We start from the raw sequence: 20,017 nt of genomic DNA on the forward strand, positions 1-20,017 counted from the left end.
TGTGATTCCTCGAGTGTGTGGGAGGGTCCAAGCAGACAGAGAAGCTGCGCCCGAGCCATATAAGGCCAGTTTGATTTATCCACAGAGTCTTTAAATTAGAGATGCTTAACTCGAATCTTTTGGGTGATCCGGGCTGATCGGATCATTTCAAGGAGGTGATTCGAGTTATACGGATCACTTGAATCACTTGAGTCACTTATTAAAAAAAAAAAAAAAAAAAAAACCTTTCTGCCGTTTAGTGGCTATGTACCTCGCCTTTTTTTTTGTCCCATTTATCAATTCATTTTGATAAATCAAAGAGCAGCCTACGGCTACAAGTTCACTCATTTATTTTTGTCAAGTAATAATTCAATGCCATTTTATCTGAAAGCCAGACATGAAATGATTATTTTTCAACGACTGTACAAGATGCATGAAGCCACGCTAACCGAGCCTGTAGTGAGCTACAGAGGCTTCAGCAGACGGGTTGACGACGACAATCCTTGCTGCCGGCAGAATCGAAACTTAAAAAGATCCGAGTTGGCAGTGATCCGCTACTTGCCCGTCTGACCGCTGAATCGCTGGCTCTGAGTGACTCAGCGGTCAGACGGGCAAGTAGCGGATCACTGCCAACTCGGATCTTTTTAAGTTTCGATTCTGCCGCGTGACTCGACTGGCCGTGAGTCACCCAGAGCCGGCATGATTCGCCCGACTCAGCTTGCGAGCGAGCAGAGAGATAGAGCCGAGTGCGCCGCGACCCGCGACTCGCAGAGTGATCCGTTCGAGCAGTACGAGTCAGCGGGGATCCGTCCCGTCCGGACGGATCGCAAATCAGGACGGATCAGTAGGGGGCATGGCTCACTTAACCAACAACAAACGGGCTCGTGACAAACGGGGCGGGACTAGCTAGCTAGCACCCAACTACACCAGTTCTAACATGATTATTACAATTCTTCCTCTTTATTTTTTTATTATTTATCACACAAATACCAGTCTGTGAAAACTACCAGTCTGTGATTGGCTGGTGGCGTGGCTCATTTATACAACTAGGAGTTGCGAGCGAGCAGAGCCGAATGCGCCGCGACCCGCGACTCGCAGAGTGATCCGTTCGAGCAGTACGAGTCAGCGGGGATCCGTCCCGTCCGGACGGATCGCAAATCAGGACGGATCAGTAGGGGGCATGGCTCACTTAACCAACAACAAACGGGCTCGTGACAAACGGGGCGGGAGTTAGGTTTCGTTTCACTCAGTGTGTGCCTGTGACTGTGTGTTCGTGACTGAACTAGTAGGCAACTAAAGAGGGATATATATAATATATATATTCCGGTTTCATCATTTCTCTCACGACAAAGGTGCAAGAGCGCTGTAACTGCCATTTGTTGACATAATGAAATGCCGTCTGGCTCAACTTGGGCGGATCTTTTTTTTTTTTTTTTTTTTTTAAGGTGGATCAAATGCATGCCACCATCCGGTCTGCCCGGGTGACGTATTTATCCGGGTTGAAAACCGGATAACCCGGATTTTGTTACAGCTCTACTTTAAATATCAACATACATACACACACGAGCACTTACACTCCTATGCCCACATGCATGCACACACACATGTTTGTGCTTGTTGCTGTGTGTTTGTTTTAACAGACTGAGTCTCATTGAAAGAACATCTTTCTTAACAACTAGGTCCTCCTAAACAGATCTCGGCGCTCTTTCCGCCTCCCAGGGTCGGTGCTGAAACCGTGCACGGGGGAGTGAAAAACTCCTAATGAAAGACCTACAGCTGAATTGCTGTCAAAGGCCAGCTTCCACTGGAGGGGGGAAAAGTGACGAGATCATATTTTTTAAATCAGTGGCCTAAACACTGCTGCTGTGTGTTCAAGTAGTAGCATCTATGGCATCAGAAACTATACGGTTACTTCACGCATTAATGATTAAGGTACCTCATAAAGTGACTGTGATATTGTTACTCAACAAAACATTTTATTTGTCTCCTTCCAGACATCTCTCCTGCATAACTGTTGTTCTTTCACAGCCACACCTCGTGGTAGAGAGATGGACTTCACTTGTTCCATCCTCACAGCTGCCTCCCCAACGAGATGGAGAGCATCAGGATTGCTTATCAGAAATGACTATAAGTGTCTTACCCAGGCCAGACTTGAATGCCATACATTATGAAAATGCAGGAATAAATATGCTTGTCGACAGGTCACATAGGAAGAACCCTGATGACACAAATATTACAAAAGTTGCTGTCGTAACAGAAGCTGAAGTTCTCTTAAAACGACCACAACCAAACAACTGTTCTAATCAAATAGCTGAATTGGTAGCTGTAACTAAAGTCAGTAGGTTAGACAACAAACAGGTGGTTAACATTTACATTAGCAATCAATATGCTCCCTCAAAAGTATGCGGGTTAACACAGCAAGGGAAAAATAGATGTATGAGGACATCCACAGGTGAATCTATACGTCATAAAGAATTGATTTTAGCATTATTAGATGCTATTCATCGGTTAGCTAAAGTAGCAATTTATAGATGTGCTGGACACATAAAACGCTTGTTTAAATCATGGTGCAGTATTGAGTCATGGACTAGGTCATGCTTCAACAGGGGGAATAGTAACAATAAGAAACAAGGTTTTTACAACATAGGGGTTTACTAAGTACTTAATAAATAATAAATAAGTAAATAAATGTGTGTCTAACAGGTCAAATATATGCAAAACAGAAGCCACAGAGCACTCAAGTGACAATATGAGGATAATTCCTTAAAGCTAGAGAACACTTTTCATCACGTTTGTATGAGTTCCATTGAATTAACTAAATGGGAAGAGAAACAATTCTGCCAAGTGATAATAAATGTGTTTACCAAATGGGTTGAAGTATTTCCATGCACAGAAGCAGATGCACTCTCAGTAGCAAAGGCACAGGGAAAATAAATATTTCCTAGATTGGGAGTTATGGGAAAAAACCTACAGTGATAATGGAACATACTTAATAAACAATGTTGTCTCCCTGATGCTAAAGAACTTAAAAATATACCTTAGAAACCACTAGACATATCACCATATCAGTCAGCAGGATGACTGGAAAGACACAATGGAATAGTTATGTCAAGACTGAAGAAAAATCATAGAAGAAACAGGAAAATGGTTTCACTGTTTACCACTAGTAGTCCTAAATGTCAGATAGGGCGGATGCGAGGAAGCATGCGGGTACAGAATTCTTTTAAAAACTAAACTTGGTTTATTATCAAAAAGGTTTCGAGGAAAAAGCGCAGCTGGGCCGGATATCAAAAACCAAACAGTAACAAAAACAAAACATAACTAAGGTTAAACAAAACAGGACTATGACTATGACTGAACACAAGAGGGGTACTTAATTTCAGTGACCAGTGACTAGTGAGGATTTGGCAGTGAACATGAATAAACCGGGAGACTAAATACTGTGGAGGGTGATTAGTGATTGTGTGCAGTTGATGGCAGGACAGGAGAAGGACTAAGGAAAGGTGGCATGACATGACAAAACTAAAAACGAAACCTGAACCTAAACCTTAACACAACTAAGAAATGGTAAAAACTAAGAACTAAACAGAAAACTAAAAAGGTGTCAAAACACCACAGACACAACACTAAACATGCATAGCATTTCAATTATCGCAAGATTAATGCCATTTGAGATAATGTATGACCATTTGTACTCCCACAGTGGAAACCATTCACCAAACATGATGAAGAGAAAGAAGAAACCGTTGCAGAATACATGGTTAAAATGTTAACAAGGAGAGAGATCTCTTCTGTCAAATCTGTTCCAGGTGAACCTGTGGAGGAATCTCTGAAGACAGTAAAACCCGGGGACTGGATCCTCATCAAACCGATAAAGAAAAAGGGAAAAAGAACTGGCCCAGTCCAAACGGGGGAAGGTCCATATCAGGTACTACGTACAACACCCACAGCAGCTGAAAAAGTAGAAAGGACTTCCTGGATTCACTTATCACACTGTAAACTAGTAAGACCACGACCTTCAGAAAAGGGGAAAGATTAGTTACCCACCACCGTTCTCTGAAGCATAAGTCTGACTACAAAGGGGAACTTTCTCAACAGGAGAGGTTCATCTCAACCTCAGTGAAGAAAACAACGGCTAAAACGAGAACATAGGGTGCGGCTAAAATAAGACAGGAAAATGGACAGACATCGGCCGTGGCATCCATTCAGATTACCAGGATTGTGTGGGTTAAGAGGAACTACCTGTGTATTGTTTATCATTACCTTTATTGTAGTATTTCCCATTTTATGGTATGAAGCATGGATTAACAAAAATGAAGATGATGCGCAACAGAGTACCACCACTGCTCCCGTGACACCGCGGGTGCCACATAGAAATTGGGTTTAGGCCTCATACACACAGAACAATACCAAGAAATATAAGAAAGATAATCATACATAGACATAGATGTTCACATATAGACTACTGAAGGCAGCAAAGACCTGCTCACCCAGTAAAGTTCAATATTAATTTGTACTATTTAACTGAGATCTGCAAAAACGTGAGTTAAAATGTTAAGGAGTCCATAGTCAGTGTGAGAAAACTACAGAGATAAATGACTGTATGTACGTTAAAACAGAGATGAGAAATTGAGAAAAATAATAGTTTGTTTGTTTGTTTGTATGTATGTACAGGAAGGTGATCTGTGCATAAACCGGTTTGAGTTGTAATTATCCAGTAGTGTCTCAGTGAAACAACAGACTGGGGGAAACATAACGAAGCCAGCAAAAAACAGTGTTCCACTGATCTGATTAGTTGCTCAAGTGTACTTCATTCAAACTGGTTGGCTATTAAAGGGACATGAAATGGGGAAGGATTGTTTAGAAGAAAATAGGAATAGAGATGTGAATGTCAAATACATGTTTTAACGGGACACTGATAATATTAAATAGGCCACTCAGACGAGATGGGAAAAGAAGTTTTGTTTTTAAGGAAATCTCAGTGCGGAAGGAGACACAAAATTGTTGAAAACAATTGAAGAATGCCTTTCTGAAGGATGGTTTACCACAGATAAATAGCTTTGTGACCAAGCCCAGGGTAGATCACTGTACGGCCCAGTTATATAATTAAATCAAATCAAATTTATTTATATAGCACATTTTATGTACAAACAATTCAAGGTGCTCTGCACAGAATAGAGGCATTGCAGCAGGGAGTGGAAGAAGCATTTAAAATACATAAAAGAATATAAAGAGAAACAAATAAAATCATTTAAATTAATTTAGAAACAAGCAACAGTCCAGATAAGTTCAAAGATAGCGTGCAGATTTCATGTATAGACACATGAGAAAATAAATGCTTTTAACCTGGATTTAAAATATCTCCATTTGATGAAAGTTTAATCTCCACTAGCAGTTTGTTCCACTTGTGACAGCGTAACAGCTAAATGCTGCTGCTCCATGTTTAGTCTGGACTCCGGACTGGACCAGCTGACCTGAGTCCTTGGATCTAAGAACTCTGATAGGTTATGTTCTCTGAACATATCACAGATGTATTTTGACCCTAAACCGTTCTGGGATTTGTAAACCATCAGCAGGCTTTAAATGGATCCTGCTATTAGATAGGCAGTGAGTTGGTAGCCGGTTACGCGAGAGTAAAGCGCACGGAACGGATTTTGTCTTTGAAAAGCTAGACCTAGAAGACAAAATCAAACTTTAAGATGTGAATTTAATGCAGGAAGCAGCTTGTGCGCTGGACAAGCAGCGTTGGGCTAAGAGGGTTGCCAGTCAAGACCCTACGGGTCTTTGGAGGAACCATGAGGGTTTGATGGTGGTGCCCCCAGATTTGTTAGGTCTGCTCATTCAGGAAGCACACGGGCAAGCCCATGTTGCAAGGGGGGAAGTCAAGAGAAAGATTACACAAGAGTACAGTTTTTGGTCACCGTACTTGCTCGAACAGGCGGATCATGTCATCGGAAGATGTGCCATTTGTTTGAAAAATAATGTTAGGAGAGGTGGTAGTGGACAGGTTCTCACGATGGCCAGAGGCCTGCCCAACTAGGCGAAAAGATGCTCAATCTGTCGCTAAGTTCCTGTGTCGTGAAGTCATACCCAGATAGAATATCATCAGTAACGGGCGAGAATTTGTTGATAGAACGGTAAAACTGATCTTACAGAAACTAGGAATCAAGCGACGTCTTGGAGCGGTTTATCATCCACAGAACCAAGGCATGTGTGAGAAAATGAACGGAGTGTTAAAAAACCGTCTTGTAAAAATCTGTCAACATACGGGACTGAATTGGGTGGCAGCGCTTCCACTTGCTCTAATGGCATGCCGTTCAGGCGCACTTCGCGATTTGCAAATGACACCACACGAGTTGGTGACGGGCAGACGAATGCCCACGCCCTTTTTGCGAACAAACGGGAAAGGTCCAAGTTTGTCTCTGTTGGAAGATGAAATGAAGACATACGTTGAGTATATGGTTACATAGGAACATATCCACGTATGTCATTGACAGGCAAAAACAGGACCATGAGCAGGAGAAGCTTGCAGAGCAAAAGAGAGACATTTTGCAGCCAGGGGACAAAGTGTTCATGAAGGTCTTTAGGAGAAAGTGGTTTAACGCATGCCGGGAAGGACCATTTGAAGTGGTGCGCAGCACAGGGACAGCGGTCCAAGTAAAAGGGTTTCCCATGTGGTACCACCTGTCACACTGTGTCAAGGCAGCAAAAAAGAAGAGACTCAAACGGAAGGTACGCAAGACAAAGGGTCCAACGGAGGGAGCACGGACAGATTCAAAGCACCCGAGAATGCTCGAGATCAAGGTCCAAGAGAAGAGACTGATAATGTTGCAAACAGCTATGATCCTGCTGTACCTGTTCCTGATGACACCGACCGGGGCCCACCAATACAAAGATTTGGGGTCATCGATTTGCAACACGTGCCAGAGATCACGGGGGCCTCTTCTCCAGACAGCAATCCAACAAAGATCAAAGAGAACAACAATGACGCTTCGAGAAGTGGCACAGAGTCAGCCGTACCAAGGAGGCCAAAGTCCGGCCGCAGAAAGACCAAACCCGAGAGATACGGCGATTAAGGTAATAGTGTCCGAGGGTCAGTCGGCCCTGCTTCCATGCGAGTGCAAAGTGGTGGACGTGGGAGGACCCCATCTACCACAGTGGAAAGACAACTACGGAAAACTGATAACCTACTCAAACGCCACCATCAACGCACCACCAAAGTATGTACTGGTTAATGAGGCAAGGAGGGTGAAACAAGAAGGAGACCGTAGTCTTTTTGTGCGACATGTTCAAAAAAAGGGATCAAGGAATGTATGCGTGTATATATTTTGGGTCCCCAACCCGGGGGAAAGAATGGCGTAATAGAGCTGAACCTGAAGTCAAATCTGTGAGGTTAAGGTTAAGAAATGGAGGGGCGGAAACAAAGACGATAATTCCTGAAGCAACACCTGTCTCAACACAACTCCCTCCACTCGTACACACGTCCAAAGGGGAAATAACAGAACCGGCAAACACTGGTATTGCTCGGGGGACTGTAGCAAAAATTAACACCGCCTCCAATAACAATAATAGGATAGGGAATACCATAGCGAAATCTGCTCCGCCAACAAGCGTGGTGGAGAAAAAGGGGGTACCATCGGACACCATTTACCATGTCAATAGGAAATTAGACAAAGAGACACTAGATTTTGAACTGCAAGAAAAAGATGCAGCTGCGGATGAACAGACAATTTATAAAAGAGAAAATAAATGGAGGGCATTTGGATTTGATTCTTCGGTATTGCAGATTACTGACCCATGGGCTAATAAGAACATGTGGTTCCAACAACTGACTCATTCCGTACGGCGAGCTACACTTGATAACTGCCCCTGCTTTGTAAAGGTTCCAGCACCAAACACATGGCCGTCAATTTTGGAGACAATACCTGAGCCACTTAGTCCCTTGTGTCAGGAGTATGTGTTATCTTGGTTGTTATATAATCAACGAGCACCAACGGATAGGTGGTTGGCTCTGTCCAAACATCTATTTACACCCCAAAAGGAATGTATATGGTTAAGTGATTTGCCATATCTTAATTTACAAGATCAACAGGAGAGGGGGGCAGCAGCAAGGCCTGATCCAATGGAAGTAGTGGCCGTTAAGGCCAAAGCTTGTTTTTGTTCAAACGACACTCACGGTGCTGAGGGCATGTTCGTAGGAATATCAGAGTGCGATAGCTATAAGATGCAAGTCAGAAGAGAAGCAAACAACAAGATTGAAGGCCAGACAAGGGTAACTTTCCATGCCCCGGATAAACGAGAGAGTAGGACCCTGTGGGTTAAGCATGAACTCCTCCCTGTAAATGTGACCATTGGAACCTTTAAAGACATCTGGTGGGTGTGTGGTGACAAGGTATATCTATTTTTACCATATGGATGGACAGGTTGTTGTTTTATGGCTAGTCTAAAACTGCCATACGAGGTCATTACAATCCAACAGGAACCACCAGCTGAAGACATTGACCCCATGGAAGGTTCTGCGAACAGGAAGAAAAGGGAACTGGCACAATTTCATAACCTGGAATCGTATCACTGGAGGATATCCCTGGGTGAGAAATGGGAAATAGGGATATTTCCGTGGTATGGCGTAACATTTCTGGCTGATCATATTGATAATGTGACTTATACGATGCAGGGTTTTGCCAATGAGACTATCAAAGGTTTTGAGTTGTTGTCTAATACCCAGAGGAGTCACCGTTTGACGTTATTGAAACATGATATGGCATTGGATTATGTTCTGGCCAAACAGGGTGGCCTGTGCATGGCCCTGAACCTAACAGGTGACTCTTGTTATACGCTGATCCCCGATACCTCTGACAACATGACTAATGTAATAGACGCGTTGAAGCTCATAAGAGATGCTTTTGGTCAGAAGCTTCCGGCTGGTCTGCAAATGCGTGGTTACAACAGAAATTGGGACCCATGGGAGCATTGTTGGTGCAGATTTTTGGGGCACTCGTTCTGTCGTTATGCGTGATGTTTTGTTTCTGCACATTGTTACTGACGTTCGCTAAAGCCATGATATTAAGATGGGTTGGGGTGGTGATGCCGGAGAACCAAGCACAAATGCCATTATTGGAAAGGGGTAGGTGGAATGGAGACACGGAAGAGGTGCAAGGAGAGGATGATATCATGGATATGTATCCACTTTAAAGATACAACTAAGACAATCATGCAGTAGGAGTGGACGGCCATTTTTGTTAACCCAGTTTTCTCCTGTTTATATTATTCTAGGGAGGTAAGAAGACTGTATTTTTGGTTTCAACCATATTCAAGATAGACCTGTTTTGTTTGTTATTTTGGCCAGGATCCACTCCAACTCGTGTTCCTAATAAATGTGCTCATTGCGGAGTTGCCAGTTGAGTGAGGAAAGGTTGTAACCAGACTAGAAAAGAGGTTCTGTTTCTAGCACCATGTAGAAGCCACTCCTGGGATGGAAAGCCTAGCGTTTATTACCACAAACATATTTCATAGTTTTATACTGAGTGTGACGTTTTTACATGGTTTATCACTTATTTCTGACAGTGTGCAGTCTTATTAACCTTGTCTACATTTATGATACAGTGTTTTACTTAATAATCTGCTATTGCAGTGGTGTGGCCGGACGCCGAGGTGTTCCAACTCGGTACGGGAGTTTTGACAGATGTAAGGGGGGAATGACTATGCTGAGGCTAACAGGATAAGATGGGTGGAGACAAGTAGATACATGTCACATACACACTAATATAGAAATTAGGGGAATTAGTAAACAACATATACAGGTATAGTAAGTAGGACTCTGGAAGTGGAGTTTGGACACATCGTGCGACAATTATGTAATCATGCAATATACTGTAGCATAAGTTAATTTTCCGGCAAGATACTGGTGGGTGTTTTCTTTTCATTTCTGGGAAATGGGAAACGAATTGAGAAACATTGGCTGTCCAGGGACCCCCACGGAATGGACTCAGAGACTCAGGACGGGGTGATGCAAATGGACTGTGGGACCCTGGACAGGAGAATACAATAAAGAAAAATGGACGTTGGATAACAAAAGATGGAAACTAAGCTGCACGGCTACTCCACTGCAAATGCATTGATATTTTTCAGTAGTACTAGTTTGCTAAACCTCTAGAATTGTGTGGATTGAGTTATAATCATGAAAATGTAATCGTTGATGTTATAATCTTGGTTGCTGTTATGAACCATTTCAATCTGCATTGTATGCCATAATGGAGTATGAACTTATATGTTACTTGTGATATTGTTGTCATTATGCTTTGATATAGCCTATTCTCTGTAATACAGTAAGAGCCACGCTTTGTGGACATTATAGGACGAAATTGGACCAAATTGAACATAAAGGTCCTGAAATTAGACGTTAATGGTAAAAGTAATTGTTAATATGAAACAGGGATTGCTTGCTTAGATTGGCACCAGAGTGACATTTCCTTAGGTCATCCAATCTTTTTCCCCACTTTTTAGGAAGGGTGGTTTTTATCGACTGGATGACAACTGACCTGCAGGTTCCCCACAGAGACACACAGATTGTATGGGAGAGCAGGACATGGATGTTTAGTCATGTCAGGAGACTGATGAGCTGTGTGACTGGAGGGAGACCGGTAGGCTGGTTTACTGTAGCCGAATTTGGACTAATTATATGATAGATTTAGCTTACCTAGTCTAAAATAGTTAAAATAATGTGCGCATTGACACGTAAATAGGAGTTTAACTAATCAGTCGACTCAGAAATTGAGGGCTTATGATATATTAAGAGATTGGGCAATCAATAATGTCGAACAAGTGAGGTCTTTGTTGATGCCGATTCATGGGTTTGATCATGTACCATGACAAATATTGTAGAGGCCATTTTGTGTTTCGGGACTATAAGTAGTCCCGAAGGGGGGAATGAAGTGTATGGACCCACAGGCAAAATGGGGCCTAAAGGCACATGAGGAAATCTGAACTGAGTTCATTGAGTCCACAGACAAAATGGACGAACCATAGTTTAATCAGTCCACAGCTGGTTAATTTCAAGACGCCTCCGCGCGTCTCCGTGCAAGACACTGAGATACACTGAAAAACAAACTCTTAAATAGTTTTACCCAAATAAGGTAGATTTGATATGGGACCTTACAGTCAGACCATATCTTTTGGCTTTACGCCTGGACCAGTGGCCTTGAATCTTCTTTAAAAGTAAGGGACTTTCTCTCCCCAGGCAGAGAGTTTTTCGATTTGACCACAGGCTCTCCCGGGAAATGCATTTTCTGTAACTGAGACGGACCTGATGACAGAAATAAAGATTTCTTTTGTTCGACTACTTCCGTTTCAGCAGCTTTCTTCATCACTCATTTTTTACAGCGGTTTTTGAAGACGACCTCTCTCAGAATTTACTACACAACAAAGAGAAGAGGTTTGCTGTCAGTAAACATCTTGAGTCACTGTCTCTAGAAAATAAAGACCAAGTCCGGAACCTCGGCGTGCTGATAGACTCAGACCTGACCTTCAATTCAATTCAATTCAATTAGTTTTTATTTATATAGCGCCAAATACAACAAATGTCATCTCAAGGCACTTAGATAGTGAGTCCAATTCAAGCCAATTGGAATTCAATTCATTGTAATCATAGTTATTCATAAAATAATCCAATTCGTTCATATAGAGCCAATTCAAAAACAATTTCCAAGCTAAGGAAACCAACAGATTGCACTGAAAACTTTTTGTTTTTCGGTCCAATCTCCCGGCCTGAGCGTGCCTGAGGCGACTGTGGAGAGAAACGACTCTCTCTTAACAGGAAGAAACCTCTGGCAGAACCAGACTCAGGAAGGGTGGCCATCCGCCTCGACCAGCACACCAGTCACAGCGGGGTGGGGATGCAAACCCTGGTTCGGGTAGGGGGAGAAATAAAAGAGGTAAGATAAGCAGGAATGGGATTCAAACCCTGGTTCGGGTAAGGGGTAATGAAAGTATAGAGGGTGCCAGAGGTGGAGGCAGAACAAGACACACTAGCAGACACACTAGCAGATTCAACAGACCTAACTATAAGCTTTATAAAAAAGGAAAGTTTTAAGCCTGGTCTTAAAAGTGGAAAGGGTGTCTGCTTCCCGGACATTTACTGGCAGCTTATTCCACAATAGAGGGGCCTGATAACTGAAGGCTCTGCCTCCCATTCTACTTTTAGAAACTCTGGGAACCTCAAGTAAACCTGCAGTTTGGGAACGAAGTGCTCTGTTAGGAAAATATCTTACAATGAGATCTTTAAGATATGATGGAGCTCGGTCATTAAGAGCTTTATATGTAAGGAGAAGAATCTTAAATTCTATTCTGAATTTAACAGGGAGCCAGTGAAGAGAAGCTAAAACTGGAGAAATATGATATTTGCTGTTAGTTCTCATCAGAACTCTGGCTGCAGCAATTTGGATCAGCTGAAGGCTTTTCAGAGAATATGTGGGACAGCCCAATAATAAAGAATTACAGTAGTCCAATCTTGAAGTAACAAATGCATGAATTAGTTTTTCTGCATCACTCTGAGACAAGATGTTCCTGATTTTAACAATATTACGAAGGTGAAAGAAGGCAGTCCTAGAAACCTGTTTTATATGCAAGTCAAATGATAAGTTCTGGTCAAAAATAACTCCACGGTTCCTCACTGTAGAACTAGAAGCCAAGGAAATACCATCTAGAGTAATTATATAGCTAGACAATTTCTCCCTGAAACGCTCAGGTCCAAAGATAATGACTTCAGTTTTTTCTGAATTTAGAAGCAGACAGTTCTGAGTCATCCAGGTCTTTATGTCTTTAAGACATGCTTGTAGTCTGACCAACCTATTGGGTTCATCTGGTTTTATAGATAAGTACAGCTGAGTATCATCAGCATAGCAATGGAAATTTATACCATGCTGTCTAATAATATTACCTAATGGAAGCATGTATAAAGTGAAAAGAATCGGTCCAAGCACAGAACCCTGGGGAACTCCATGACTTACTCTGGTGTGTGAGGAAGATTCTTCATTTACAAGAACAAACTGAAATCTATCAGATAAATACGACTTAAACCAGCCTAATGCAGTTCCTTTAATCCCATTAACATGTTCAAGTCTGTGTAATAAGATACTGTGATCGACCGTATCAAATGCAGCACTGAGATCCAACAGGACAAGCACAGACACAAGTCCGCTATCAGAGGCTAAGAGGAGATCATTGGTAACTTTCAGCAGTGCAGTTTCTGTGCTATGATGCACTCTGAATCCTGACTGAAACTCTTCAAACAGATTATTTCTGTGTAAGTGATCACAAAGCTGAGCTGCAACTATTTTTTCAAGAACTTTAGACATAAAAGGGAGATTGGATATAGGTCTATAATGAGCCAACACTTCTGAATCAAGAGTAGGTTTTTTAAGTAAAGGTTTAATTACAGCAACCTTAAACGTCTGAGGTACATATCCTGTCAACAAAGACAGATTGATCAAATCCAATATGGACGTGTCAATTAATGGGAAAACCTCCTTGAACAGTCTGCTTGGCATTGGGTCTAAAACACAAGTTGATGGTTTAGAAGAGACGATTGCTGTTGTTAGCTCAAAGAGAACAACTGGGCAGAAGCCGTCTAAATACAAATCAAGTTCTAAAGATACTTCTAAAGCTGCTGTACTTGATGATACATCACTGATAATAGTGGGAAGGACTCCATCAATCTTCTCTCTGATAGAAACAATTTTATTAATAAAGAAGCTCATGAAATCATCACTGCTGAGAGTTAAAGGAATAACTGGCTCAGCAGAGCTCGGACTCTTAGTCAGACTGGCTACAGTGCTGAAAAGAAACCTGGGATTATTCTTATTCTCTTCTATCAATGATGAATAATAAGCAGTTCTAGCTATACGAAGGGCTTTCTTATACATTGTTAAACTATCTTTCCAGACTAACTGAGACTCTTCTAAATTAGAGGAACGCCACTGTCTCTCCAGCTTTCTTGCAGTCTGCTTTAAAGCACGCAGCTGTGAATTATACCAAGGAGCCAACCTCTTCTGACTGATTACCTTCCTTTTCAGAGGGGCAACATTGTCCAGTGCTGTACGCATTGAAACTATAGTGCTGTCAACAAGAGAGTCAAGTGCTGCTGCAGTAAAGTTTAGGTAGTCGTCCTCTGTCATATCTGCACATGGCAGTGAAGAAAAGGATGATGGAATTAATTCTTTAAATCTGGTTACAGCATCCTCTGATAGACACCTTCTATACGTAAATTTCTTCTCAGAAACTGTATAGTCAAGTAATGTAAACTCAAAGGTTATCAGAAAATGGTCAGATAAGACAGGGTTATGAGGGAACACTGTTAACTGTTCACTCTCAATGCCATAAGTCAGCACAAGATCAAGGGTGTGATTAAGGCAGTGAGTCGGTCTGTGAACACTCTGAGAAAATCCAATAGAGTCCAATATAGAATTAAAGTTCGTATTCAGGCTGTCATTTTCAACATCTACATGAATATTAAAGTCACCCACTACAATGACTTTATCTGTACTCAGCACTAACTGGGATAAAAACTCTGAGAATTCAGACAGAAACTCAGAATGAGGGCCAGGTGGACGATACACAACAACAAACACAAGAGGTTTCTGGGATTTCCACTTTGCGTGGGAAAAACTGAGAATCAGAGATTCAACAGAGCTCAAACTAATCTTGGGTCTGGGACTGATGAGTAACCTTGATCTGAAAATAGCTGCCACTCCTCCTCCTCTGCCTGTGGTTCGAGGAACGTGAACATTTAAACAGTCAGAGGGAGTTGATTCATTAATGCTAACATGATCCTCCTGCTGCAGCCAGGTTTCTGTAAGACAAAATAGATCAATGTGATGATCACAAATCAACTCATTCACCAACAGAGACTTCGAAAGGAGAGATCTGATATTCAGCAGACCACAATAAGAATGAGACTTCTTGTATCGATCTAACTTTAGTTGATAGAAGATTAGCCAGTAGATGTGAGTGGGAAATTGACCAAAAAACAAACATTGGAAGTGATCATTTCCCAGTTTGGTGTAAAATTGATATGGTATTTAAGATTCAACCTTACTACATACATCATAAATGGGTTTTCAGAAAAGCTAAATGGGAGGAATTTCAGGAAACCTGTGAAAACATGATAAACCAGATACCAGAACTAGACCAAAATATTAATGACATGAATAACACTGTAAGTTCTATTATCTATTCTGCAGCAAGACAAAGCATTCCAATTAGTGAGGGTAAAAAGAATCAAAAAAATGTTCCTTGGTGGGATGATGAGTGTACTAAAGTGGTTAAGGATCGAAATAAAGCTTTCAAGAGAATGCGCAAAACATTAACAATGGATACCCTTTTAGATTATCAAAGGAAAAGGGCCATTGCTAGGAAAACTATTAAAGAGGCAAAAAGAGAATCTTGGAGACATTTTTGCACAACGATAGGAAGGGAAACCACACTGACTCAAGTATGGATGATGATTAAAAAGATGACAGGAAGATACAAGCCTTCACAAATCCCAGTTTTAATTGAAGGAGGAAGTCAATCCATATCAGACATAGATAAAGCCAATTTATTAGGTAAAACATTTGCAGACATTCAGAAAGGTAGTCACTTAGAAGAGCGATTTAAGATAAGAAAAGAAGAAATCTTGGAAATTAATAAGGACATTCTGGAGGCTAGGGAAACAGATGTGTCTATACTGGACAATGATTTTAGTATATCAGAATTAAAAATGGCTTTAAATAACACTGCATATTCTTCCCCTGGAAATGATTATCTATGCTATGCTATGTTCAAGCATTTACCTGAGGAAGTTCTAGGAATCATTCTCAAACTGGTTAACAAAGTTTGGGACAAGGGCAAATTGCCAAACGCATGGAAGAGCTCAACAATCCTCCCATTTCCTAAACCTGGAAAAGATGCAAGTAACCCAAGTAGCTATAGACCTATAGCTCTTACCTCACATTTAGGGAAACTGATGGAAAAAATGATTGTGTCGCGTTTGAATTATTATTTAGAATATAAATGCCCACTCCATAAGTATCAAAATGGTTTTAGGAAACAGAAATCAACAACTGATGCACTAGTTAAACTAACTAATGAAGTTGAAAAAACTTTAGTTATGAAAGAGGTTATGGTAGCTTCATTTCTAGAAATTGAGAAAGCTTATGATACTATGTGGAGGGAAGGTTTGCTAATCAAATTGAGAAAAATAGGTATCAAAGGAAGAATGTATAACTACATACTGGACTTTCTGTCCCAGCGTACCTTGAGGGTTAGAGTAGGAGAAGCAATATCAAAGGAATTCATAGTGGAAAATGGAATACCCCAAGGAAGTGTAATCAGCCCAATTTTATTTAACATAATGATTAATGATATCTTTGAAAAACTGGGAGAGATGAATAAAGGGTTACTATATGCGGATGATGCTGTGTTTTGGAGAAGGGGGCATAATATTTCATATGTTACAGATAAAATTCAGAAGGATATAAACACTCTAGAGCAATGGGGAGTGGATTGGGGTTTTAAATTCTCTGTTCAAAAATCACAAATTGTATATTTTACAAGAAAGAAAGTTTCAGGAAATCATAAAGTAATACTATACAAGCAACCACTTGAAAGAGGAGAGACATTTAAATACTTAGGAATATGGTTTCATAGTAAACTTACATGGAAACATCACATTGAGTATATAGAAACTAAATGCAAAAAGGTGTTAAATGTAATGAGCAGATAGACAATCTATGTTGAATATTTACAAATCCCTGATAAGATCTACTATTGACTATAGCTGTATGGTATATAGTTCAGCTTGTAAAACATCCCTCCTAAAACTGGACAGAATACAATTTAAGGCCCTGAGAATAGCTTTAGGAGCTATGAAAACAACTCCTACAAGTGTGCTGCTGGTGGAAGCAGAGGAAACCCCACTCAGTTTAAGATTTAAAAAACTTTCCTTAACATATTGGGTTAGACTGCAAGGAAGTGTTAACAATCCAGCAACAACAGTACTTCATGATTGCTGGGAGTATCTCAAGAAAACAAAGGGATTTGGATGGGACATTGATGATACTGCAGGTCAGTATGGACTAAAAGATCTAACGTTCAGCCCTGCATTAGCTATGAGCAGTGTTCCGCCATGGATTCTTCCTGCTCCTGAAACAAATATAAATCTACTTGAGGAAAAGAAAGATCATCCAGATCAGCAAAGCTTTGCAATAGTATGTAAAAACTATCTGAGTTCTTCATATCATGGGTAAATACACATTTACACAGATGGATCAAAAGATATACAAAATGGACACTGTGGCATAGGAATATATATACAAGAATTCAACCAAACATATGGATACAGATTGAGTAATTTATTATCAATATACTCAGTTGAAATGACAGGAATAATAACTGCTTTGAGGTGGATTGAGGAAGTTAAACCCCTTAAGTCAGCCATATGCACTGATTCAATGGCAGTCTTACAAAGCCTTGTGTCAGGAAATTCAATAAGAGAAGACCTGGTTATAGAAATGAGACATCTGTTAGCACACCTTAGAAACCTTGGTATTGTAGTCCAGTTATGTTGGGTTCCAGCACATATTGGGATTAGAAGTAACGAAGTAGCTGACAAAATAGCCAAAAAATCTCTTAAACAAAATCACATAGCTATCCATATTCCATTGGGGAAAGGGGAAGCTAAAACAATAATTCAAGAAAAGACTATGGAAAGATGGCAGGAAGAATGGGATGCTGATACCAATGGAAGACAATATTTTAAAGTTCAGAGTCATGTTGGGGGAAAAGGGTTACAGCAGTGGGTGTGAACAGAAGAGAAGAGGTAGTGTATACTAGACTGAAACTAGGGCACACAGGCCTTAATGCAACAATACAAATAATAGGGAAAAGTGATGGCCTTTGTGCTGACTGTAAGGTTAAAGAAGATGTAGATCATGTTTTATTTCATTGTACAAAGTATAATGATTGCAGAAAGGAATGGTTTGAAAAAGAAGAAGAATCAGGAATCCATAACATACTGGAGGAACAAGGAATGCAGAGAAATAGAATTAAGGCTCTTATCCATTACCTAAAGATAACAGATTTAATTAAAAATAATTTGATAAACATTTTGGTTTGTTTGTTTATTTGATTTGATTCTGTTTTTTTTTGCTTTAGTTATTTATTTTCTTACTTTAGTTATTATTTATCTACACTTCATTATGAAAAAGTGATATAGTCTGGCCAGTTCCTTTACAGACTCCTGTACAGTAGGTGGCGGTATACACACTAAATGCTGTAACCCGCCAATAAACAGAAGAAGAAGAAGAAGAAGAAGATTTTTTTTTTATTTTTTCAAAAACATTTATTCACATTTTAACATAATATATCACACTGTGTCAATCTGTAAAACAGGATAAATTAGTGCTCAAGAAAAGGTGCAAACTGCAGTTCATTATTAACATCAATGGAACAAAGAATATCGTTAAAACACCAGATGCTTTTAAAACGTTAGAGGTCGTCTGTGAGTTTGTAAAAGTAAAACTCCAGCCTCAGTCTGCACCTGAGGTTGCAGCACCACACAGAGGCCGCCTCCTGACCCGCTTTGTCCGTCACTTTGTTCTTTCTAGAAACATAAATAGCCAACTTAGCTTCACCCAAGATAAAATTTAAAAGCTGAAACTTCTGTTTGTCTGTTTTTTTATATCCTGCGCCATAGATAAAACGTGTGATGCTAAAAAAACTCATTAAATAGGTTAAACTCTGTGGTTAAAAGAGTGAAGAGCACTGTGAGTCTCTGACACTCGCTAAAAACGTGATAAACTGTCTCCCGAAGGAGACAGAAAGGGCACTGATTAGATACAGCCGGGTTTAAAACAGAGATAAAAGCATTGGAGGCGATGGCACCATGTAAAATCCTCCACTGGATGTCGGCAGTCCGTTTCTTTATGGGAGGCTTGTAGAGAACTTGCCACTGTGGACCGGTTCCATTGGCTCCCAACCTGCCGGTCCACACGGTGGGCTCCCTGTCGCAGAGCCCCCTCCTGTTGAGCACTGTCACACAGAGGTGGTAGAGAGTCCTCCTTCCAGCCGTGCAGAAGTCGATGCTCCCGGGGTTCCCGAGTAGAGGCCCACTGAGTTCCCCAAGCTGGGGACTCACGTTGACCCCAGGAAAAGGGTCTCCAGGGTCCGGCTCCACCCCTCTGCCGTAGTCCAGGAGGAGGCCTTTCTCCTTGCCAGAGAGCCTCCGCCTCCAGAGCTCCAGGACCCGCTCTGCCACCCTGGCGGACCTGATGCCGAGGAGAGAGCCCACGGCCTGCGAGTCCGTCAGCGCCGGCCCCGCAGTGTCCACCAGCTGCTGGAACACCACAACCTTTTTCCTGCACAGTGCTGTTCCCAGTCCAGGCGTAGCTCCGCTGGACACGTCCAGACGGGCCCCGTGCACCAGTGGCTCCTGCAGCAGCCAGAACAGGGAGGCAGAGCTTTGTCGCGAGTCAAGTTTAAAAAGGACCCACGACTTAAAAACACTGTGATAAAAAGGAGGCAACCCGTTTAAATTTAATAAAGTGCAATCGGTTAAAAACAGAGCAGCATCCAGTCCCAGATCACCCGCACGTTTAAAAAATGCAGCCGGCCACTTCTCTCCACACCAAGTCCGCCGGACCTGTTAAAAACCTTTGGACAAACTGAAGCCTGAAAGTGGAGGCCCTGCTGGCCAGGTGGATGAGGCCCTGGCCCCCCTCCTCTCTCGGTAAAAACAGCACCCCCTGTGGCACCCAATGCCGACCATTCCAAAAAAAGTCGACAATCTTTGCTTGGACCTGAGCCAGTAGACCTGATGGGGGGTCCACGCAGGCCAGGCGGTGCCACAGCAGAGATGCTACCAGGTTGTTCAGCACCAGCACTCTACCCCTGTAAGACATCTGGGGGAGCAGCCATGTCCATTTTTGTAGTTTGCCTACAACCTTTTCTGTGACGCCCTCCCAGTTCCTCCTGGTCATCTCCTCACACCCGAGGAAGACGCCAA

Source organism: Odontesthes bonariensis, chromosome 11 (genome assembly GCF_027942865.1).
Source record: "Odontesthes bonariensis isolate fOdoBon6 chromosome 11, fOdoBon6.hap1, whole genome shotgun sequence".
NCBI lineage: Eukaryota > Metazoa > Chordata > Actinopteri > Atheriniformes > Atherinopsidae > Odontesthes > Odontesthes bonariensis.